The sequence below is a fragment of the Meriones unguiculatus genome, chromosome 6, assembly GCF_030254825.1.
Source record: "Meriones unguiculatus strain TT.TT164.6M chromosome 6, Bangor_MerUng_6.1, whole genome shotgun sequence".
Taxonomy (NCBI): Eukaryota; Metazoa; Chordata; class Mammalia; order Rodentia; family Muridae; genus Meriones; species Meriones unguiculatus.
This window is the reverse complement of record NC_083354.1, coordinates 106,589,287-106,615,826: the sequence shown is the minus strand read 5'-3', so window position 1 is coordinate 106,615,826 and position 26,540 is coordinate 106,589,287. Positions and strand designations below refer to the sequence as shown.

At 39.2% G+C, this 26,540-nt stretch overlaps 1 protein-coding gene across 2 annotated transcripts in view; it reads left to right on the top strand.

Annotated features, from left to right (window-relative positions):
* Positions 1 to 26,540, top strand: part of Hnf4g (hepatocyte nuclear factor 4 gamma) — a 131,487-nt gene that overhangs the window by 60,284 nt on the left and 44,663 nt on the right. The window contains exon 1 of one of the 2 annotated variants that reach the window (XM_060385806.1): positions 4,723 to 4,825. The exons of the other annotated variant lie outside the window; for it this stretch is intronic. The gene's annotated coding sequence lies outside the window, so the exon portion shown is untranslated. Of the gene's footprint in view, positions 1 to 4,722; positions 4,826 to 26,540 lie in introns of those variants that run through there. 2 annotated transcript variants of the gene reach the window in all.

Genomic DNA, 26,540 nt, shown 5'->3' with positions numbered 1-26,540 from the left:
GGTTTGGGTATTAAACTTTAATCTTTCCTTCTGCCTGACGCCAAGTGATAGTATTAAGGAAATTCTGTCTGAGCATTGTTATCCTCAATGGCATGAGTGTGAACATACCTAGATAGGCATCTTTTTTTTTTTTTTTTAATTTCTCTGTTTTATTTCCCTTGCTCCAGGTAGGTAGCCAATTCTTTTTTTTTTTTTTTCAATGCAGTTTATTCAGGAACCTTGAACAATCATCTGACCCTGGGTAAAGCCAGCCCACTTTAAATAGCCTCTGGGTAGCCAACCTCAGCATGCCACGTGGGCAATGCAGATAGGTCCACATACATGGAAGCAAGCCAGATCCTCAGCCTTAGCCAAGTGCGGAGTTGTTTGTGACAGAGAGCACTCACCATCGGGAAGGTGGAAGGCGGAAACCAGCTCCATCTTTAAGGCGCAGCATTACGCAGCTCTCTACAGTTCCCCCTTTTTGCTTTGGACGCATCAGGCAAGAGTAGAGGTCTGATCTCTGATATTAGAAATAAATTGGGACTTTGTACCGATGTTCATTTAGGTTCATCCACCCAACGAGCATCAGACCCGACCGATACCTTTTTCTCAGAGGCGGGACCTGGGGCATCAACCCACATGCAATCAGACATGCTCTTCTCTGGGTCCAAAGCGGCTGACCCTGAGTGCAGTGCTTAGCTTCGCATCCTGAGCGTAACATTTTGGCTTTTTATGGTAGCCAACCATGCTTGGGGAGACTGTCCTGCTTCAATGGCTATAAAGGCCTGAATGGTCATGGCTGCATTATGTTGTTGTGAGACTCTAATCTTGCATATATACCACAGGCAAACCAAGGAGACCAACACCAGAAGGCCTGCTAACGCTCCCATGCCCGCCCATTCCTTCAGATGATTCATGACTGCAGCAATCCATGATGATAATCCTGTGGCTAGTCCTGCGTCCACTCTGGTAGAATTTACTGTGACAATGGCCACTCTCAGCTGCTCCATCGTAGTATCCAATTCTCCAGTCTAATTACCTAAAATATAGCTAGACAATTGTTTAGACAGATTTGCAGCACAGGGAAAATTCTCATGTTGTATGCTAGTGACTCAAAGTCCAGCATACTTTCATTGACAGCCAAGTTGAGCTATTTGCCATAGGGTATCAATTTGCTCCTGCAAGAAGTCAATCCTCTGATTGAACACCATCAATCCTCCTTTTAGTTGAGCATTAATTCCTTTTTATACATCTAAGGTATGAGCTACATTGGCTAAAAGGTTATTCAGGGTCTGAGCAGTCTGCCCAGTATGACTCATGGCTAATGCCGTGGTGGTAGCTCCAACAGCCGCCAATGAGATGGCAGTAACAATGGCAGCTGTAATTCCAAGATCCATTTTCTGTCTGAAGAGAGTCATAGTGTGAGGGCATCAACGGGCACAGGCACCCAGCGAGGCATGCGAGTAAGCAGCTAGTAAATTTACTATCATTCCAGCATTGGGCAAAAAAGCAAGTATCATTACCACAATTACTTGGTTCTATCTGGCTAATAATGAATAAAAATGGGGGATATAAACAAACAGGTGTGGGCTTATAGGAAATATTATGAGAAGCCTTAACCCCCTCATTGGAACATCCTGCTTCAGTTCTAGAACTAGCAGTGGTGGTGTCCGAGCTCTGAGTAGGTTCAGGAGACCATTGCCCCCAGGGGTGAGACGTGCTCCATGTAAATTGACTAACTCCATGTTTTCCTCCACTTTTGAAAGTCATTTAAGGTTCTTAAATTATTTTCCCCCCCCCTTTTTTTTAAATTTTCATCAATTACACGTTATTCATTCTGCATCCCCCCATAAGCCCCTCCCTCCCCTCCCAATCCTACCCTCCCTCCTCCCTCTGCATGCATGCCACTCCCCAAGTCCACTGATAGGGGAGGTTCTCCTCTCCCTTAAAGTTAGAGAGGATGTGTTTATGATCCAAGCACTGGGTTGTGAGGAAATAGCCAGTAGCTTACCATGTTACATTTTTCTAAAATACAAAATTGACAATGTCTCTGGGAAATGAGTGTTGATCTGAAGATGTTCCTTCGTGTATTTCAAATAGCTCACATAAAAAGCTTCCTAATTACATTTTCCCACCTCGGTACTGAGAGCTGTTGACATCAGCTGATACTTAAACCGTATTGTTGTTCCTAAACTGCTAAGTGGGACTCAGCCACCTTCTCCTAATGGAGCCTGTGGACTTGAATCTAGCAGAGGCATTATCTTGCTAAAAAGAGAACCACCCTCCTATTCTGCAAGGGAAGTTGCCTGGGGCCTGACCCTGGGCACGCAATGGATGTAACCACTCCCTTAGCCTTTATTACACTGCCCCCTGGATCTCACAGGATGACTTTGCAAAGTCTAAAGCCCTGAGGTGGTGCCCTGATTTTTCTCCATGAAAACACCATCTTCTGTGGCACTCTCCACTGACGTTCAATGTGATTCCTCTCAAGTTGGATTAGTATAACGAATCATATGATTGTTCTTTTTAAGATAAAAATAAATGATGGAATTTAAAGAGAGCATAGGTAGTGTTTTAAGAACTAAGTTTGTAAGAGTAAATTCTAAAGCTTATTATAGCATCTGCCAATGGGAAGAACAGGTTTCTTCTTGACAAATTGGTTGGTTGACTCTTGCAGCTATCCTCTATCTGTTTATGTCTGTAAAGAGGAAAATGCTTTTGCACTGCCAAGAGTGGCCTTGTGGTGCAATCACCTAAGTACCAGGGCTCTTTCTCAGGAAAGAGATTTGTACCCAGATACATACAAATCATGAGGATCTTCATTGTTATCATGCTACATTTAAAATTGAAGTCTGGGACTATTCCAGTTAGGAAAATCAAGTAATGGCTAGATTTTGCAAACAAATTGTTATTGCTTTCATGAATGAAAATTTTGCAAAATTGACATTTTTTTTTGAGCTGTGGATAAAAAAAAACATAGAATTTTTTTTTTTCAAGACAGGGTTTCCCTGTGTAGCCTTGAGTGTCCTGGACTAGCTTTGTAGACCAGGGTGAAGCGGAACTCACAAAGATCCACCTGCTTCTGCCTCTGTGGGTGCTGGGATTATAGGTGTGAACCACCACTGTCTGGTCAAAGCTCGACTCTCAAAGGGTATAAAAGTAGTTTATTTTAAAGTCCTTTTGATTGACCATGGCCTGAGAGTACAGGTTACTGCAAAGTTCATATTCCAGGATTTTCATAAATTTATATAGTTTTTCAGAATAAGAAAAGTCATAAATCAAGGCAAATTTAAAATACCCTGGTGGCACATTGGAGAGGTGATTATAGCAGTGTGGGGGAAGCTTTTCAATAAGATAATCTGATAATATGTTTTAGCTTCCGGGTTGGTATAATACAGTGGTCGGCAAAGTTAGTAGATTTCCAAAGATTTTTATCTATTAGTCACAGGATGTTAGTTCTGACACAGAGGTGGGCAAGAGATGGGTATTTAAAGGATAAAACCAGCTCAAGATGAGATAATTCGTCCAGGACCTGGAACATTCCAACCACCCTGCCTCACTGCACATTTAATCAGTCTTTGCAAAGCACAGAGAGCTACCAGGAGGCCCCTATGGAATCTCATACTTGATGCAGCCCAAGCTTCTGGTTGCCTGTTGTTACTTAAGGGGCTATGAGGCAACCACATTCCTTCCACCTTCTCCAAACTTGAGGGTCTAAGTAGCAAAATTCACAACAGTGGGAAGGGTAATGGGCCCTCAGAGTTGCATCTTAGTTCTCTGATTGAAATGCAAGCGAACATCCCTAATGGTTCACAAGTCATTAATCTCCTGTAGCACTGAACCTTTAGGGATGTTTGTAATTATAGAACCAGCCCTGCTGAAAGACCCTAGAACTCAGTTACAGTCATCTTCTCATTTTCAAGATCCAAGTCGCAGGAACAGTGCTATAAAGCGAAGTTGAAAGTAATCAAAACCATTTACGAATTTTGTGCAGGGCATGAGGCACAAGTGCTACCACATTTGTCTGGAGGTCAGAGGACATCCAGCTAGAGTCTCTCCTCACCTTCTATCATGTGGGTTTCAAGAATGACCTTCGGCCTTGAGGCTGGATAGCAAAGAGTCTTTACACACTGAGCCATCTTGCTGGCCCGAAAGGCTACTTTTTAACCTGCCTCCATGGTTGTGAGTTAGGATCCTTTTCTGTTGATCACCTGAGGGTCTGCCTGTTGTGTTCTGCCTACCTCTTATTTAACGAGGTATTTATGGGGCTAATTATATAGTGCTAGGCCCATGTTTGAAGTTTAGACTTTTTATGTGCTCCTCACTAGGTACAAAGGGGCAGTTCCCTCTGCTCATTAGTGTTCTGAGAGCATACCACCTTTTAATCTGGTAGACGGCAAACAGAAAAGCTAACCAATAAATCTAAGTAGCTAGTTCTCTCAATATTTGTAACTGGTCCCCTGGCAGCTAGGTGGTATATGTCTATCGTGTCCATGTCTTGTGGAGACATGTTTGGGTAGCTTTTGCAATAGCAATAGGGTTTTCTTAAGTACAAACCACTTCCATGTCACAAGTTTATTGCCAGTTGCTTTGTTCTCAGGCTGTGTAGTATTCCTTTTGGGCTATTGGTCTTTCAACACGCAGGTAGGGGATTAAGGTAAATCATTTAATCCATGCAACATGTCACTCAATAGTACACTTTTGGAAATTGTTTCCACAGGAGCAACAGCGAAAGCAGCCAGTCTGAGATATTGACACTATAGAAAAAAAAAACTGACAGCTCACTCCTTGTATTGATCCCACTCTTCTCTACAAACACAGACTCAGCTCCCCACAACAGCCTGTAAGTGGTGCCTGCTGAGGCTGCTAAATCGCCGGGTAAATTATTTATGACATGGACACCTTATAAAGATCTCGTTTCTTCTTGTTGGGCTTGGTTGTGCTTTCTAGGGTCTCATATACACTGAAAGGTTTGAAAAGACATACTGAGCACCAAAGCATGGTTTCCTTTGCTTCCTATGCTACAGAAGTGATCTGCAGGACCAGCATTATGTTTGCACCACAAATCAGGTTCTTAGTTTTGAAATATTGCCCACAAAAATCACCAACATTTGTATGCACAGAGGCCCGGTGAGGATGAGACAGTCTGGAAACTTTGAGCCCAGCACTGGTCAGTTAGCACATGTTAAAACTAAAGTGGGTCAAGTACTGGAAGAACATTTATTTAGCTATGGTTGGGGACGGTTTCTGTTGATAATTGTTTATTAGAGAAAATGTACCTATTTAATCCACTTGAGCTAACAGAGCATCAGTACTTAGGAAAAATTATACACGTCTCTTTTATGAATTATGCTTTTTCATTTGGGGTTTTTGGTGATGCCTTTAAGGACCAGAATGTTTTTGATATTCATGATTCCCGTCATAAGAAACCTGACTCTCCGTCCATCCCACAGGGCAGTTTGCACAAACCGTGACTGCTTGCTTTTACACAAGGGTGCCGTGTATCTGCACACTAACGTACATCTCATATGCAGCAGGAACAGTAGAAAGCCCCCTCCACTCTTCTATCAGCCTTGCACATTGGTAGCTTGGGACCAGTGCAAACTTTGTGAGTTACGGCTGAAGTTATTTTAGTGACCGTTAGGAAATCCACGAAACTACTCTTCCCGTGCATCCTTACAACTGATGTAACGGCCAGGGAAATGGCTCAGTCAGTAACGTGCCTGCTGTTCAAGCCCTGAAGGAGCTGAGTCCAAAGACAACCCGCGTCACTGGCCAGCCAGCTTCGCAGAATCAAGGAGCTTAAGTTGCAGTGAGAACATGACTCAAAAAGGAAAAGTAGAAAGGCTTGCAAGATGGCTCTGTGAGTAGTCACCTATGGTCAAGCCTAAAAACCTGAGCTCGGTCCTGGGGACCTTCTTGGTAGAAAAAGAAACCTGACTTCTGAAAGTATACACACACACACACACACACACACACACACACACACAAATATAATTTTAAAAGACAATGTGGAAAACAAAACACGAGTGCAAGACATTTATTGACTTCTAGCTTCCACAGGCAAGGCCACTCATTCACCCTCATGCACACGTACACATAATTGAATGCGCGCACATATCCTCTCCCCAAAAGAATTACCAACTTGAATGCACTTTCATAGTGGGAGATTCTTAATACACTCTCTGACACATGAACTCAGTGTCTTTAGATAAGAATGCCATTTTTCTTTTCTTACCATGAAGTGAAATCATAATGGTGATAATTATATTATCACATAAAGGATTAAGAAGAAACAGGCAGGTGATAATGAACTTGAGCCCTAATAGAGATGCATAAGAAGTATCTTCCCTCCTTTATATGGTGGGAATAAAATTCAAGACTGCTAATTTTCTCCCCACATATAGATATTTTGTGTTTCTTACGGAAGCAAACCATGGGCTTCGCTTTTCTTGAAAATTTTACACAAATATATTTATGAACTGCATCTTGAAAAATACCATTACCCAAAATGATGCTCATCACAATTAAAACTTTGCAAAAACTAATAAAAATTAATTTTTAATATAAAAAAGATTCATATAGTAAGGTCGAATTTATAAACTAGGAATCATGTGTCTATGATGATTGTGATGTGTGGCTGATATTTAATGACAGTAGGTACATGATAAGAATAAAAGTGCACACTTAGCTATTGTACATTCATATTATAGTGTTTTATAGGTGTGTGTAATTGTAAAATTTAGATCTTTAAAACACTGATACTGTTATTTCCAATGAAAAGGGGAATGCCCAGATGTTATGGGACAGGCGTTTGCATGATGAAGATCTATAAGTAGAGGGCAGGCAGCTATTTCTAGCCAGGGACTGTGAAAAGCAAATTGGAAGTAAACATGTGGTATTCAAATGAAGATCTATAAGTAGAGGGCAGGCAGCTATTTCTAGCCATGGACATGAGAAAAGCAAATTGGAAGTAAACATGTGGTATTCAAATGACTTCATTACATATTTTGGTATTAACTCCTGGCATGAAGTATGTGTCGTTCCCTCACTTTTGTTCATTTATTTTGAATTAAAAAGTACATGCTTACGTATTTATTGGGCGTGGAGTGCAGAGGACAAGTTACAGGAGTCAGTTCTCTGCTTCCACCTTGTGGCTCCCGAGAGTCAGTCAAACTCAGGTCATCAGGTTTGACATCATAGCGCCTTTCCCCACTGAGATGTCTTGCCAGCCTCCTTTATTTATTTATTTATTTATTTATTTATTTATTTGTTTATTTTGAGGCAGGCTCTGGAGTCGCTCAGGCTGGATGAAGCTTGTTTTGTAGCTATGGCTTGCTTTTAATTTGTGAACCTCTTGCCTCAGTCTTACCAGGGCTGCCACCGTGGGGATACACCATCAGCGGGGAGAAGCTTGTTTCTTACCTTGGTCCCAGTGCTGCACGGATCAAGTGAAGTCTGCTTCTTCCACCCTGTCTGTCTTTAGTGCTTCCCCCAAATAGCTTTCTCCTCTTCTTAACCAGGGCCTCTGGGCTGCGGCTGACAACCGTGTTTGTAAGATTGTCTCCTCTGATAGTATCTAGCTAGAAACAAGTGGAGAAAGGAAGGATTCTTTCACAGTCCGGTCCTTTCAGTAGCAACATAATGACAGAATAAAGGGGAAGGTATGTGCTCTGGAAAGCAAAAAAATTTCATATAAAATTTATGGTCCCACACCAGGTTGGAGCTTTTTTCCTTCAACAAATCAAGTAATCCAATTAAATTAAAACATGGGATACAGAGCTAAACAGAGCATTATTAATAGACAAATATTGAGTGGCAGAGAAACACTAAAAAAAATGCTCAACGTCCTTAGTCATCAAGGAAATGCAAATGAAAACGACCCTACGATTTTACCTTACACCCATCAGAATGGCTAAGATAAAAAAACTCAAGTGACAACACATGCTGGAGAGGATTGGGGAAAGAGGGACCCTCTTCCATTGCTGGTGGGAATGCAAACTTGTACAACCACTTTGGAACTCAATCTGGTGCTTTCTCAGACAATAAGAAGTAGTGATTCCTCAAGATCCTGCTATACCATACCTGGGCATATATCCAAAAGGTGCTCAAGTACACAACAAGGACATTTGCTCAATCATGTTCATAGCGGCTTTATTCATAATAGCCATCTCAGAACATTATTGTAACTCCTTCCACGTGTGCATGTTATACATGCCTTGCCTTCACCAATAGTAAATAAATCCACTACATCCTTTCCTGGGATATATGCTCTTTCTTGTGAAGTGTATCTCATGTATTCCTCATATCAACTCTATAAGATGGATTCTGTAACCTCATTTCATAGAGGAGAATCAAAGTCTGTAAGTGGATGCAATTCGCCCTATGCCATACCAAAGTTTCTATCCGCTCCAGCTGACATAGCTTATTCCACTCACCCAGTAAGCTACGAAGGGAAAGCCAAACAGACATTTTATACTGATTTTTCCCTCTTGCCTGTTCAAACACTTGATAGGCATGTTCGTGTTCATAGAAGAATTAGGGTGTTTATTTGCATTTCTCAGCTATTTCATTAGGATGGGCTATGAGAGTTAAAGATACTCACTTCTGATTAGTGTTGATTCTACTGTAGCGGTTAGCAGCAGCAGCACATGTGTGTGCAAAGTGTGCGGAGGGTGTGCACGGAGAAGTGAACATGCGGGGTCAGAGGACAGCTGAGAGGAATCAGCTCTGTCCTCCTGCGTGACCTGGGGTGCTCCTGCGTGTACTGGGGTGCTGGGGATGGAACTCAGACCACCAGGTTTGCAGGGTCTGCTCTCTCTGCCGAGCCATCCTGTTAATCAAATTCAGGTATTGAAACTGTACTTATAAGTAACTGTGTGTGTGTGTGTGTGTGTGTGTGTGTGTGTGTGTGTGTGTGCGTGTGTGTGTGCCTATGATCCCGGAGGCACCTGGGAGCTATAATTCAAAAGTGGAACTCAGAAGAGAGTTTTCAGGCCTAGGTTCTTTGTTCTTTTTTTTTTTTTTTTCTTTCACTTTGGAGTCTAAGGATGAGCATAAGTCATCAGGTTTGTGCTGCGAGTGCTGTTTTACACCGAGCCACCTCTGCTAGGATTATGTTTTTACTTTGATTTAGTTTTTAAAATCTGGAAGTTTGTCCCAAGTAAGTTGCCATACATTTTTTTTCTTATTTTGTTTGTTGCTAGATCTCCCACTACAAGCACAATATTAAAGTGTCATATGCCCAACGACGATTGCATTGATAGTGAAATAAGAATGTACCTACATGTAAACACCACACTAAATCATTACGAACTGACTTTTTCATGAAAGTATGGCTTCATACTTTGTTCAAAAATGTGGGAAAATGCGAGTGACTGGAATGTCAAACCTTCCTGCAGAAAGCAAAGGTGCAATGGGCTTTACAGAGTTGTGCTTAGTAATTTAGAAGGAAGTGTGAAATAGGTGGCCCAGGAAGTGACAGAAAATGGGGGAGAGGAGGACAGGAGAGATGGGTCAGTGGTTAAGAGCACACTTTGCGCTCCCAGAGGACCCAGGTTCAATTCCCAGCACCCACATGGAGACCAACAACCATCTGCAACTACAGTTCCAGAATATCTTCTTCTGGCCACTTTGGGCATTAGGCATGCACAGAGTTTGCACAGATAAATCAACCGTACACACAATAAAATAAAATATTTAAACTGTGGTTAAAAAAATAAAAGAGGAAAAAAGCAATTGCCCTCTCGCTCCCACATGCTGTGCTCAAAATGTAGAAGATGTGCAAGAGAAGTGGCGGATAAGTGAAAATTGAAGTCATTTTTATTGCTTGAAAGAATGGGACGCACACTAATAGGATCTTCCATTATAGTTGCACAAATGAGGCTTTAATTTGTGACCATTGAGAATACAGCTCCTGACCAAGATCAATTTGTTTTTATTGAACATAATAAATAAAAGTTGCACATCGAAACACTGTGAAGCATGTGCACTTAGAAACACTCTTATCAAATGCAGGCATTGTGCTTTTTTTAACCCTTGAAGTTATTACTTAGATTAGTGCTTTGAACACAAGTGTCATTATTTCTTTTTTGAATGAACAGATAGTAGTGAAGAGTCGTCTTTAAAATACTCAATTTCACATAATTTTCCCAGCTCAGCATATTCATAGACATGTATTAAAATGCAAAATAATAAAAAGATATATTTTGATTTAATAATAAATGTTTTTAAAAGATAACAAAACTCTTTTAAAATTAAAATGATTTAAATTATGGCCTGCCAGTTGTAGGCAAAGTAACACTTCAGGGGGTCTAAAGAGATGACTTAGTTTTCTGGTTTATCTTCCATAAAGGAGCAGTTTATGCCAGTAGTAAACTGTTTATCTCATCAAGTAATAAGTACATTGAGAAAATGGTGACGATTATAGAAGAGAAAAAAAAATGAGACTCAGTTCTGAGCATAACGAATGCTTTGTTTATTATATTCATGCTGTAATAACCAATTCACACATCATATTTAAAAATTTAATATTAAATGATCAAATAAAGCCCCCCTACCCTTCTCAGCATGGCCTGGTACTGGGAATCGGGACAGTGGTCTGTTTGCTTCCACGCAGTTACCTTCCGTACAGTTGTGATATGTCCTGCCATCTGCATTTAGAAAATCCCCATGTGTTTCCATTCACCCCTGCCATTGTGAAATGCAGTTGCTAACAGCAAGAGGAGATTATGAAACAGGGCTTTCAGGCAGTAGGGCCAACATTGCCACAGTCCTCAGAACTCTCTGTGCTAGCAGCTCCTGAGACCCTACGATTTTATAGTTTTATCCTAAACAGTTGGGGATTTTTGACAAATGTACAAAAGTCAGTACATTTCCAATTTGTCATATAAAATTTAGCACTTAGTAAACATAGTGCGTCAAGAGAGACACTACAATAATCATATATAACTACCAACTTATTGAAAATGGAAAACAATACCAATATTTCGTTATGTTTCTGCCTCATTAATTACCAGTTACATCCCCCGTCCCTTTCCAATAAAATCTGTGGCTCTTGCAAACTGTGTATCTGTAAAGCTGTATTGCGGGTAATCATTTAAAGTCCTGTAGACCATACATAGGAGAAAGGACATAATGTTGGAACTAGTATCAAAGATCTATCACTGAAATAATAATTTAGTATTTTAATCCAATTTCATTTATTCATTTTTTATGTGTATAGATATTTTGCCTGCATGTATGTCTGTGCACAGTGCATATGTCCTGTGCCTGTGGACACTAGAGGAGGGCTTCAGATCCCCTGGAACCAGAGTTAGAGATGACTGTGAGCCTTCATGTGGGTGCTAGAAATAAAACCTAGGTCCTCTGGAGGAGCAAGCCATGCTCTTAACTGATCAGCCAGCACCCTTAATCCATTTTTAATATTGTAAATAGTATGATCATTTTCAGAGGATATAGAAAAGCCATTCACAAGATAAAACAAAATTGACGGTGAAATGAGGTTCTTTCTTTGGATTCTGAAGACAGGGTCTGGCTCTGTCTTTGTCGCCTCAGCCTCCTGAAGCCGTTATTTAAGGCATGCACCACAGCTCTTGCCTCTGGGATAGTCTTCTTAGAGGGTAATTGATACATTTTAAAGCACAACTCTGTTGAATGTTAACTCCTTATTTTTTTGTTTCTTATTTTTATTTGTGTCATGCAGCTTACCCGACACCTGCTGGTAGGGTTCTAGCAGCCTCTTGAATGTGTCTAAACATTTTAAATTATTTTCCTCTCAGTCCTTGAACGCTCAGGATGCGAGGCTAAGCACTGCACTCAGGGTCAGCCGCTTTGGACCCAGAGAAGAGCATGTCTGATTGCATGCGGGTTGATGCCCCAGGTCCCGCCTCTGAGAAAAAGGTATCGGTCGGGTCTGATGCTCTTTGGGTGGATGACACCTAAATGAACATCGGTACAAAGTCCCAATTTATTTCTAATATCAGAGATCAGACCTCTACTCTTGCCTGATGCGTCTAAAACAAAAAGGGGGAACTGTAGAGAGCTGCGGAATGCTATGCCTTAAAGATGGAGCTGGTTTCCACCTTCCACCTTCCCGATGGTGAGTGCTCTCTGTCACGAACAATTCCACATTTGGCTAAGGCTGAGGATCTGGCTTGCTTCCATGTATGTGGACCTATCTGCATTGCCCACGTGGCACTCCTGGGTTGGCTACCCAGAGGCTATTTAAGCTGTGGGCTGGCTTTCCCCAGGGTCCGAGGATTGTTCAAGGTTCCTGAATAAACTGCATTGAAAAAAAAAAAAAAAAAAAGAATTTGCTACCGCTAGGATGTCTTTACTCTAATCTTTGCGTTTGATATAGAATGTAGAATTTCTTACATGGATGTTTTCATGCCTCAGCTTTCTTCTGGGAGTTTGTGGCCTGGCAGTTGTTTGGGAGGCTTGCATTAGAATTCTGCCCCCATCCCACTCATCTTTTTCCAATACTAGGGATGAGCTCCGGGCCGTGAGCACTACAGGCAAGCTCTCTACCTGACAACTATATCCCCAACTAAGAATTTTCTACGTCATAACATATGAGAACTTGTTCTCTAGTGTTGGAATTCATGTGGAAGCCTACATCTACACGATTTAATGTATTAAAAGAGAAAATGCCTCTGCAAACCTCAAACACCTGTCGTTCCTGTTATGAAAGAACTCATAAAACATTCTGTTTTTTTTTATTCCACAAAAGTCTACAGCATAAATGCTGCTCCAGTCAGAGAGCAAGAAAATGACACTGGAAACACAGAAATGACATGTGCTTTTAGATGACCTGCACAAACTTTTCTGACTCTGCAAATTGCAGTTTTAGGGGAAATCAAAATTATCTTCTCAGTTTGTATTTGAATACCTTCCTTTGTGTGTGTGTGTGAGTGTGTTTTTGTGTGTACATGTGGGTGAGTTTTTGCGTGTATGTGTGTGTGAGTTTGTGTGCATATGTGTGTGACTTTGTGCATATGTGTTTGTGTGAGTTTATGTGTGTAGGTGTATGTGAGTTTCTGTGTGTGTGTGTGTGTGTGTACACTCTTCTGTATGGTATACAAGAGAGAAAAGTAGGTCTGTGTATGCTGGGCATGCCTCTTACCTCAAAGTTACATTTATAGTCTAACAGAGTACCTATAAATTCTTCAATCTCATGTATTCTATTAAATTGCTGATGTATGACCATTTTCATGAAAATATATAAAGTATTAAATATATCTCCTTATTCCTTGCTGCTTTCTCCTCTTTTGTCTCTCCCCTTTCAAGTTATTTCTATTTTCCTAGCAATTTTGCTTCTATTTTCATCTCTCTCTCTCTCTCTCTCTCTCTATATATATATATATATATATGTAATCAAGAACAAAAGAAAGTATGTGATATTTGTTTTGTTTTTCTGAGCCTCTATTACTTTGCTTAATATGATTATTTCCAGTTGCATCCATTTTCTTACAAATGACATATTTTACTTTTCTTCATGTCCAGAAAAACATTCCTTTGCACATATACACCAAACTACGTTTATCCATTCCTCTGTTGATAGACAGCTGTTGTTGCTGAAATCATTTTCTGAAGCTAGATCTACATTCTATTGTGGTAGAAAAACTTGCCAGGCATCAAAACACGGCCTAAGTTCACCAGGCCAAGGAAATCAGACCGGCTCTTTGTGGAAGGAAGTGCTAACTATGGACATAGTACACTCTAGGAAAGGACTTTAACAGTCATGAAATTAACAGAGGTGTAAATCACAGTAATAACAAAGTGATAAATGACTTCTTGTGAAAAATATTAATGTTGTATAGCTACTGAAAAGAAGAAATTACTGTCAACTTGTAGCAGAAAATATTTCATCTTAATTACTACTTCCTTGTTTTTTTTTTTAATTTCTGAATTTTTTTCTGGTCACTTTTAGATATCCTTTTATGATAACTTTTTGTTACTTTATGTTAAACCTATTATAGAATTATTATATTAGAGTTATTCCTAGAAGAGTTAGGGAACTTTTAAGGAACACATTATCAAAATTTACTCAGGAAGTTTCTGTACATCAGATCAGTTGCATAATAAGTAAGATGATTCAATTAATAACTTGGAAATCTCAGCATTAAATATCTTGAATTTTAAAATCATTGATTTACAAAAAACATTTTAAAGATGGATCCCTGTGTGAAAGGGAAGGAAGGGAGGAATTGGGAGGGGAGGAGGGAGGGAACTAGAGGGAGGATACAAAGTAAATAAAGTATAATTTAAAAAATGGATGAATCCTTTGAGACACCTTGGAATATTGAAGGGCACAGTTTAACTATTCTGTGTTGCCTTAGTCTGGTCCTCAAACTCGGCTGTGATGTCAGAAATAAATACAACCACAGACCAATGGCCCTTACAAACAGATGAAAAGCCCTTAACAAAACACTAGTAAATCAAATGCAACAAGAACAAGGATTGTGGCTGGGTGTGGCGGTGAATGCCTTTAATCCCAGCACTCAGATACCAGAGGCATTGCTGTGAACTTGAGTGACCAGCCTGATCAGCATACTCCATTTCAGGAGAGCCACGGCTACATAGTGAGACATTGTTTCAAAACAAGAACAACAACCCCAAAATCCAAGAGACGAAATAAGGATTATGTGGCGTAACCAGGTAGTACATTTTTTTTCCCACAGGAATGAAACCAATATATGCTGAACCAATAAAACTAAACACACACAGATACCCGTCAGTAAACATAAAAAGAATTTGGCAAAGTATCACACATTTTCATGTTAAACATGTTTATTTACTAGACACAGGTGTTCAACCAGATAAGCTCACCTATTAGGAAGCATCTACCTGAAGTAATGTTAACATGCTGGAAGCACTGTCAAAGATTAGGAACAAGATAAAGATGCCTGCATTTGTAAAATCTGCTTACCATTTTTCTGGAAGTCCTTGACAGTACATATGGGAAAGAGAAGAAAACCCAGTCAGCAGAGAACGAAATAAAACCGTTTCTTTGCAGATACTACATAGAGTTCATTAAACTGAAAAGTTACAGGAAACAAGAAAATGACTGATAAATATGTTCAACAGGTTGTGGGTTTCAAAACGAATATAAAAATCATTTGTGTTCTTACATATTAAGAAAGAATTATTAGATGTGCAATACCAACATAAAAATAGAGATATAGGAATGACTGGAAGCCAGTCATTGATGGTTAATTGACTTTGATAAGGCAAAGACTATAACTCCACACAGAAATCATAGTCTTTTCCAAAATCCATGGTAGGACAACTGGCAAATGGCAAGCAGAAATATGAAACTAAATCCCTGCCCAAAAACCATGTGAAAATACCTTAAAATGAACATTGATGGAAGCACTGCAGCTGGAACTCTCGTGTTGAAAGCAGAAAACATAGCTTTACAGCTCTGTGACCTGAGAGCAGGGAGCTTATCCCTTGTAGGAACATTCAATGGGCACCAACAAAGGACAACTATGTGTTAGACCATTGGGATTATAAGCTAGTTTGCTTTCAAGGATCAACAAAGTTGAGAAAAATCACAAACTCAGAGATGCCATATTCAAATCATATATCAAAAGAAAGAATCTCATTTTACAGCCCTATTTGGTGATATTATGAATAAACTACTCTTCTGTTAGAACATATTATTACTTGATAATGTGCATGTATATTTATAAATCGCTTTAAAGCAATTTCATGTAGAAATGAAACTATAAGATGAATACCTTGCTACTCCAGGATTCTAACCCTCACACTCACACATTGTCAGCAAAGATATCTGTAGGCTATCCATGACTTCATAGTCAACAACAAAACCTTGGAGGCAATTCAATTGTCTTTTAGAGTACATAAAGAAGTTACTGTTCAATAATATATAAATATTTATTGACTATACATTCAAATAAAAATGCAGATTGAAATAGTTTATTTATACTTTAGAAGTACAAAACATTTATACACATAGATTTGTTCACACAGAGTACAAAACACATACGCCTTAGGGTTTCTATTCTTGTGAACATACACCATGACCACAATCACTCTTATAAATAAAAACATTAAATTGGGGCTGGCTTTGCTCCATTATTATCATGGTTGGAAGCAAGGCAGTGTGCAGGCAGACATGGTGCCTGGAACAGCTGAGAGTTCTACACCTTCATCTGAAGGCAGCAGAAGAAGACTGTGCACTACACTGGGCATAGGCTGAGCATAGGAAACCTCAAAGCCTCCCTCCTCAGTGACACACTTACTCTAACGAGGTCACACCTACTCCAACAAAACCACACCTCTTCGTAGTATATTCTCTATGGGTCTAGCAGACAGACATATGAGTCTATAGGGGCCATTCCTATTCAAGCTACCACAACATATATAACACAGTTTTTACACCTATAGACGTTCTCTGGATAGAAGCATAAGAACATAAAAACAGTGAGGCTTTTCAAAATGATGCCACTAGAAAGGCCAGCATAGAGTCCTGGCACATACATGTATGCTGAGTGTTTCAAGAATGTTTCTGTATTAAAGAGAAATGTTAGCCAAGAGACATTGGCATTAAATATCTGTGTTTGATTTTGGTATTATTTACTACACCTTGGGCAATCACCTAAATTTTCTTAGTTTCATTTCTGTAAAATAGAGAAAAAAATAGTGTCAACCTTCAAATATGCTAATGCTAAAAATCCAAGGAACCTTGGTGTAGAGAAGTCATTTAATCAATAGCACATATATGGTACACAATTGTTTAGGGTGACTGAATGTAGGATGTTCTCAGAGTCCTATGAAAGATACTGTTAAGATAGTCTAGTAGCCACTGCTTGTCCAAATAAAAACTTCCTGTCCCTGATTCCTGGAGAACAAATGTGTCATAATCATTGTTTGCACTGTGAGTAATTTGTTACTTTGTAAGTCTTTAACAAAGTTTGATCATAGTTTCTCCTACATTAGAGCTGAATCAGAGCTGTCCCTATAAAATTCTTCTTTCTCTTTAAGTGTGGAATTTTTGTTTTGTTTTCTGACTGGGAGAGAGAGGATTGGAGCCACTTACAGTAGTATTTCTGAGAGCTGTGGAGAAGTCTGGGTGTGCCAGCGGCAGTGGCCCGTGGATGACGAACGGCATGGTAACAGCTATAATCCTTTGCTAAAGATGAGAAAGAGTTTAAAGTCAGTAAACAGGAAGTTCCGGGTCATCTAAGGGCCTAGGGATTACTGTGGACTGTTGTCAGAATACATGTGTATTATCCTAAAAGCCAATAAAATTCTGGGCATGATCAGGAAAGAAAGCAAAAAATACAGTCTTAACCTTTGTATCATAAACAGTATTTCTGCCTTTAAAATATCAAGAACAGCTTTGGATCTTAAATCATAAGGAAGATACATTCTTAGAAGTGGAATTATGATGGGAACAGTTGTGACTTTTTTTTTTACCAGTTCTTTGCACAGGTGTGAGTATGACCCGTTTCCCCATTTATACACACACGCATATACACACATGTACACACATATACACACGCGCACACACTTTTTGAGAAAGTCAATTTACAGTGCCATCATCATTGTATAAAGTTTTTTGATTATCAACAGGCTATGATATCCTCACATGACATCACTTAAAAATTAATGACTTTCAAAGCATATTATATTTTAAGATTAATATGATTATTGCCAAGTGAGCATTTTCCAGTGTTGGATTTTGATTTTTAATTCTCTAAGTTGTACATTTTTGTTCTTCTGCTGCTGGTAATTAGTTTGTTATGATTTTGTTTTTGTTTTTGTTTTTTTACCAATTAAAATAATGCTTTTTGTTTATAAGCAACCTGGGGGATTTTGTAGTGTGATTTACAGAATTAAAAAAGCTAGTTTGAACATATCTGTCATCAAAGATCATAAAATTCTGGTTGTTACAGGTTTCTGATCTCAATGATACAATATTTTGGGAACAGACGAAAGGCAATAGCGGAGGGTGTGTTTGGTAACAGGGCAGAAAGTTGGAGATCTTGGAAAATGCTGGGAGGAGGAAGAGGAAAAAAAAAGGAGGTAGAACTTACAAAGTAGGCAGACTTCTTGAGGTTTGAGAGCTGGAGAAAGGCTTTGGCATATGTAGATGTACATCTCATTAAGGGGTAGCTGGTTATTCCTTCCACTTTCCCTTCGGATCTTCTTGTGTACCAATTCTCTTTGCCTGTAGGATTTCAGTTTCACTCTAAAAAGTTGGATAGTAAATCCGAGTTTCCCCCTTAAGGACCTTGTCTGACATTGTCTAGATTAGGAGAACATTTATTAAAAGGGTGTTTATTATCTAGCACTGACCAAGCCACTTATGAAAGGCAGCAGTGGATGTCAACATACCGGTATTCCTATGTCCCAAAGGGGGTCCCTAACATAAGAGTCTCCCACTGTGGACATTACAAAGAATATCATTTACCACTGACCTTGCCTTTGTGATAAAAAATGCTGACATTGATATTCAAATTTCTCAAGAAACTTTGGGAGTCTACAGCTGCAAATAGCCTTTCATTTTCTTTCTCTATACCTAGTATTTCCTATCATACCCCACCCTTCAAGGAATATGGACCCTTAAATCTCATTAGGAAGGATAGATGCCATTCTTCTGGGTCTATGTCCTACTGGATGAGATTATAGCACCTATAGCCACATTCCTTGCAAAAGAGGGAGTGTGGGCCACTGCCTTGCAAACGTTACAACCTCCCTGACAGATGAACTGTTCTGGTGAAATTATCTGGAATCTCTTGAGGCATCATTATCAGGAAGAGAAATTTTGGGTCCTGGAAGGAACAAACTTTACTATTATGCTGAGAAGCCAAGTCTCAGAAGTTAACATTAAGACTACAGAGACCAGAAAGTGCCAAGTAAAATTAAAGTTAAAACTCTAGCAGACAAATTATAACTGCGATCATGTCCTTAGCTCTGTTTCTCCAGGTATGTCCTAGAATATATATATGAAGGTCAGCCTTTATTGTTCATAAATTATTCACATTAGCACCACAAGTAATTTTTGTTTATATTTTTGTTTTGAAACAAAACAAAACAACAGTTAAGACTGTTGCCTTGGCTAGCCTAGTACTCACTATCTAGACCAGGCTAGTCTCAGACGCACAGAAGACTGCTTGCCTCCATCTACAGAGTGCTGGGCTTCTGGGTGCGTGCTACAGCACTCATCCTAAACATTTGTGGTAAAAAGAACAGACTTCAATTTGCTCTGCTAAGTGGTAATGTAAAACTAATGGATTGTCTAATATGCTACTGGTTGGTGATTCAAGAGAGCTGTTTTCATCGCATATGGCCACAGCAGTAAAGGAAACCAAAGTGCTCATATTTTTGTAGGGATTTATTTATTTATTTATTTATTTATTTATTTATTTATTTTGTGGTTCAGCAAATGTCCTTTATTGTGTATTTGAGCATATTTTGGATATATGCCTAGGAGTGGCATAGCTGAATCTTGAGGAAGTAGTATTCCTAAGTGTTTGAGAAAGTGCCAGCAATGCAAGAGGGTTCCCCTTTCTCCACATCCTCTCCAGTATGCATTGTCACTTGAGTTTTTTATTTTAGCCATTCTGATGGGTGTAAGGTGAAATCTCTGGGTCGTTTTGATTTGCATTTCTCTGATGACCAAAGAAGGTGAACATTTCTTTTTGTGTGTGTGTGTGTGTGTGTGTGTTCTTCTCAATGCAGTTTATTCAGGAACCTTGAACAATCTTCTGACCCTGGGGAAAGCCAGCCCACAGCTTTAGTAGCCTCTGGGTAGCCAACACCAGCGTGCCACGTGGGCAATGCAGATAGGTCCACATACACAGAAGCAAGCCAGATCCTCAGCCTTAGCCAAATATGGAGTTGTTTGTGACAGAGAGCACTCACAATTGGGAAGGTGGAAGGCAGAAACCAGCTCCATCTTTAAGGCGCGGCATTACGCAGCTCTCTGCAGTTCCCCCTTTTTGTTTTAGACGCATCAGGCAAGAGTAGAGGTCTGATCTCTGATATTAGAAATAAATTGGGACTTTGTACCAATGTTCATTTAGGTGTCATCCACCCAAAGAGCATCAGACCCGTCTGATACCTTTTCCTCAGAGGCAGGACCTGGGGCATCAACCCGCATGCAATCAGACATGCTCTTCTCTGGGTCGAAAGCGGCTGACCCTGAGTGCAGTGCTTAGCCTTGTATCCTGACCGTAGGGTTTTATGACGTGACTTCATGATGAAAGAACATATTCCAGGAGGCTGTGGATTCCAGCCAAAATTAATTCAGTCCTCCCCTTATTATGACAGAAGTGATATGCATAGAAACTCAGAGGTGTGTGTCCCAAAGGATGGTCTCCTCAGTGGTGATGGTAATCTTAACAGATTAGGCTACTTGAAAATGGGCTTGATAGAAAGGTAGACCTATGTCAATTCCATAAGAGCACGGAGAGGTAATATTTCCTCAGAAGAACTCAGGCAAAGGTAAGTATTGAGCCAAGGAAGGGGAGAAGGGTGGAGAGAAACCTGGGGTTTAGCCTGAGGAAGCCAAGGAGACTTCCTCAACTTGAGGAAATCTTTGTGAATAGTTAGCTCTAGAAATCATGTCTGGTGAAGGCATGATTTTTTTTTTTTACCCTAAATAAGATCGACTGGATAGGTAGAGCCAGGAATTAGCACTGATGGGAAAACACCTGTCTAGGACATAATCACCAATTGCTGCAAAATTAAACACCGGATTGAAAGATTAGAATGAACTTGCAAGGTCCATGGGTCATGAGGGAGTGGGGAGCTATCAGTGATCGTGCAATTACTCTATTTCCTTGGCTTTGCTACCAAATGAGATAGCCAAAGCTTGGCATTAGTAATATCTGCAGCAAGTGGTAATAGAAGACAGATTTAAACATGACAAATTAGTGTGTTTTAGTTGTCCCATGTGTCATGGAGCTCGTTCGGGCTTGAGGCTCACAGAAGGGTCTATGCAGAGAAAAATGGAGTAAAATTAGAAGCAAATAGTTTGGTCTTGAGGATAAATACAACAGATCAAACACTGATGGGGATTTCCTCAACCAATCCTAACAATGGAGATGATAAATAGAATTAGATCCCCATTTATAGGCAGACAGATTCATCTCAACAGAATGCCTTAAAAGGTAAGCCTAGTCATTATCAGGAGCCCATCAAGACAGTAAGTCTATATATTACACTTTGAATGTATTTATATGACAGTTAGTCTTTGGGGTTGTTTTTGTTTGGTTGGTTTGTTTTTGTTTTGTTGTTATCTTGTTTGTTTTGTTTGCAAAGAAACACACGTTCTCAGCTGGTTCCTGCTACTGATAGACATCTCTCATATCTCACATGGAACACTTTAGAAAGAAGCTTTTAATCTGGACAGGTTTATTTCACTAAGAATGCCATTGAGTTTGAGAGGAGTTTGTATACTTAATAAGACTTTGGAAGGGGTGAATGACAGCTTTTAAAAAGTAAAACTGGGAATCAGAACCTTTTACAGCTACTGGTCAAGATGCCAGAGGTATGCTTGATCATTGTGTCACTATTCCTAGATACCGTATTTGCAGATGAACTTTGAGTAGCCTCTCTGATAGCCAGCCAAGTGCTCAGGACCCTTTTGCTGGCTCTTTTTGATATATCACCAGGCCTTTCACTATTCCTTGGAGTTTTTCTGTAGCATGTTTAAGTCCATGTATGTACACAGTTAAAAATGACCTGTTTAAGTAAGCCAAAACTCTACGGTATACTTCTATGGATGCAGGATAAGTTCCTTGGTTTCCTTAGGTTTTCCCTCTACCATTTCTCCTATCTACTTGGATAGGTCAAGGATTTCCTGATCATGTGACATTCCTTGGGAACATCTTCTTCCTTAGTGGTGCTCCTTTCATGGACACTTCTCTGGGTAGAGTCCAGTGCCTGCAGTCTTTGTAGGGTCTTTGATCAGGTGACTTAACCAGAATGGAAAGACCTTTTTAGAAAGACCCTTTTAGAGGCAGCTCACTGCCCCTCTGGGACCTAACTTGTGCATGGAGGTAAGGGTTAACAACAACAACCAAAATTAATTTCACTTCTCTTTGGCTTTTTATATTCATTGACTTTGGTTTCTATGTCTAGTTGTTGAATATGCAGGAGTTAGAACCTAAGTGAACAAGGAATTTTAATTTTAGCCTTTATATAGCATTTAGATATATAGCATTTGACACCCTTAGCTCTCAGATGTGTGTTTATTTTTAATCATGTACACATAACATTATGCTGATTATTTTCTGTTTGTTTGATTAGTAGATTGGTTGGGTTTCTTTGTTTCTGGTTTGGTTTGGTTAGTTTTACCTACTGTTCCTTTGGGTAGCCTTGGCTGTCCTAGACTCTCTTTGTAGACCAGGCTGGTCTTGAACTCACAGAGATCTGCTTGCCTCTGCCTCCCTGAGTGCTGAGATGACAGGTGTTCGCTACCATGCCTAGTGTTGATTCATTTTTTTATGGCCTTGATAGTTTAATTACAAATTATTTCTTATAGCTAAGCAACCTGCTGATCTTATAGCTATTTCTATACAAAAACTAGCTTGAGCCTCTTATCTGCATAATTTTCTATACTGTGGGATATATACTAATTATACAGAATGGAAGATGAGGACTTTTTAGTTCTGTCCAGTAATGTAGATGATTATTGAAAAATTTAAGCAAAATCTGGATTACATTCAACTCTTAACAGTCTTTTTTTTTTCTGCCACTGAAAAATTTCCTTTTTGAAAGATTTTATGGCTGGTTTATTTGAGTTTGAGAGGGTTTTCACTCCTCTTCGTTGACATTTTGTAAACATATTTTACATTCTGAGGACGGAGACTAACTTCAGCTAAATATTTGAGGCAGTTACTGATTTGTAAGCCGGCTGCTTCTGCTAACCTGGTGGTGGACTTTTGACAAGCCATCTCTCCTCTTTGTTTCCTCAGTCACAAGCTGAAAGGTTGCTTGTTTTGTGTCTCTAAGCTCCTGCCTGGCCTTTCTGATTGCTCGGTGCTCAGTAGCCCAGGCCCACATCAGAATATGCAAATGAGCCTTGGTGTGCCCTCAACTGGCATCTTCCTTCTTCATTTTTCATCATTTTCCAGCCAAAGACGAATGTTACAAAGGTCAAAAGCTAGGACGTTTTGAAGTTTCTTTCACTCATTTAAATGAAGGCAAAGCTATAGCAAGATGTTAAAAAAAAAAAAAAAACACTTTTATTTTTCAGTTCTTAAAGTCTCAGATTCGCTACTTTGACCTTAGGAAATTGTAGAGAGCAGCCACATTGCAAATCTCATGGAAACTGCAAAACACTACGTGACACTGGGACACAAGCATACATACCTACTTGGTACTTATTCCCACTTTTTAAACAAAGGTTGAGATTTTGTTGTTGAGGAAGAGTGGGATGGGTTCATTTAACTGTCTAGTAAGAGTTTAAGTGCTTTGGAGAAACACAAGGTCTGAATAATTAACTTTTCTTACCACTCCATGATTGAATTGGAATGACCCTTGACAGTCTGTTTGTAATAAATAACAAAGATCATTTTAATTAAATTTTTATTAGGAAAACCTGTCCCCAAGAATACACTTGAAGACAAAACTAAAGTCTTAAAATTATTTAGTTTAGTGTTTACTTTTTCTTGATGAAAATATGTTTTACATTTAAGCAATTCTGAATGTGACTTTGAGAGAAATATGTAACTACTTCTCTCTCTCTCTATATATATATATATATATTTATATATGAAACTGTATTTATGGAGAGAATTATAGATTTTTTCCACACAACAACATTCTTACATTCTTGCATACCATAAAGTTTAGCACAAAAAATAAATAACTGTAACCCCCAAACCTCGAAGATGTGGTGAGTTTTAAGAACCTGGGTTTGAATAATAAATAAGGAGTAAATAACCAAATAAGTTGAGAGGGAGCAGAGGGAGACTGGAGATGTTGAAGTGAGGGAGTGCATGGGAGACATTGCAAATACAGTTCTCATGTAAGAAATTCTGAAAAACTAATGAACTAAATGTTTAAAAATCTGGGTTTGGAAGTTCATCTGACAAACTAATGTGATAAAAACACAAGTTCACCTTTAAAGATTTAAAAAATAAAGCAGCCTCCCCATTTCGAGAAGCTTTCCAGGTCGATCTCACAAGCAGGAACCCTGTTCCTCCTCTCCTCATAGTTGTTTATCTTATGCTTGAACTCTTCCCGCATTTCATCCTTTTGAATAATACTGCACTAAAGTGAATCTCTGATTAATATTTAAATGCACATGCAGTGAAATAGGTAACCTAATCAGAGGAAATAATTAACAAACCACCTCATTCTCATTCCGTTTAATTCCTACAAGGAAGCATGTGTCTTGATTGCTGCACTATCATTCCCTTTGACCTCCTTTCTAAGTCACAGCCTAATAAAGCTGGTGCTTGAACAGTCTCAGTGACACTTAAGCACAACTTTGGAATTTTTTTCTGCCTGTGCTGGTAATGTCCTCATTTCTCTCTATTCTATTTTTCTTTGTTCTTATAATACCAAGAACCCCTCTTATTATTAGAGATTAACTGTTGTCTTCTGATAAATTTTGTGATAGAATCCAAAGACAGAGTCCCCTAACTTAGGTGAGCGCCAGAGAAATAAGATCGTTGTTGCTGGCAAGAAAAATAAAAAGCTTTTATGCAGAGCATAAAATGTGTAGTGTATCTTTCCATGTTAATGTAGGCTGACAGTCGGGTTCTGATATTGAGCACTACAATTTAATTTGAGATGGAAATTTGTGTATGTATAGGAAAAGAATATGTATACACATATATTGTATATATGTTTATATGACTGTATAGGATATGTATAATATATATTATATATGTTACATATGTTTATTCATGTGTTAGGAATACTAGATAGATTATAATCTATTTCTATATACAAATTTGTCTACTTATATTTGTGCCTAATTTGCCACATTTTCTATTTCTGTGTTCTATCACTGGAGAATAGTGTGGGGAAGGGGAAAGCTTTGTTTTCAATATTGTATTCAATATTCAAGAGTCAAACGCTGGGCCTCACATGCTGTAAGCCGATGTTCTACCACTGAGCCGTATTACTTGCTTTAAAATTTAATTTAAGGTTGCTATTAAACAAATCGGGATTATAATGATTTCACTTTGTTTTTATTTTTTTGAGATACTATCTTGCTTTGTAACCCAAGCTAGCCTATAACTCATGATCCTCACATCTCCTGACTAGTGTGATACTGTTATATACCAGTACCACACTAATTCTGGAGGAAGTAGATATTTTAAAATATAGTTTATTTCAAATTATTTATAGAGTCTGGAGAGAGGAGATAGCAGTTAAGAGGTCCTACTGCTCTTGCAGAAGATCTGGGTTTAATTCCCAGCCTCACATGGCAGCTCATAGCTGCCTGTCATTCCAGTCCCAGGTCCATTGTCCTCTTCTGGCCTCCTTAAGCTTCTGGACACACATAGTGCACATGAACTCAAGCACACAAACACACCTATGCATAGAAAGAGGAAATTTAAAAAGCCTTTAAAAGTACCAACAGAATTTAATACTGGTGATTACATGCACGAGTTATAAATAAAAATAATGCATGGCTGAAGGACTGGTGCTTACTATGATATTAACTAATAGCAGTAATTCCTCCAACCTAGGAAAGAATTTTATTACTTATACTGAATGTTCTAAAAGATCGTGCTGATCCCAGAAGCTTGGGTTTGATTGGAGATAAATTTATAGTCTTCATCTGTAACACTTATCTGATATTATTTTTACTTGATGGTTGCCTTTTGAATCTTATTATAGATCACTTGGTCAACTGAACTATTTCAGAGGTCTATGAATGCATGGAAACACAAGAGACGTATTTGAGATGTAAACTTTTGTATCAGGTGTCCACTTTAGGGACTGAGACATGGCTTTGTCGGTAAGTGCAGCAGGAAAGACTGAAGACCCAAGTTCAGATCCTCAGTACAATATAAAACATGGGGACATGTTTGTAGTGGAGACAGAAACAGGAAGGTTGCACTGTCTTACAGGCCTGCTAGCCTGGCCTAACCTGGAAGATCCATGGCAGGGAGGACTCTGCCTGAAAGACAGAGCTGTTAACAAAACCCCAGGACATCCACAAGCACACGTACCCTCATGCGCAGTGGGATACTTCTATCGCTTGTCAAAAATATCTCTGTATTATCCAGCGTCACCTGGGTAGCAGGTGGGGCTCAGAATCACTCCTTGTTGGCAACCAATGATGCGGTTTGATGGTTTTCCCCTAATTTGGCGTGTAAATTTTCCTTGATCCTTGTTTCATATGTTAACGTAAAGCAGAATTATAGAATGTGTACAAGTAATTAAATATTTAAATATTCCTCCTGGGGTTTGACAATTTTGATAGCATTAGAGAACAAACCTTTGCCATTAGAAGAGCTCTTTTGAGTTATTGCTCTGCATAGATGCTATAAAAGGACATTCATATCCTCATTCAGTATGACTATGCATTTCTCCTCCTTGCTGTTTGTCCA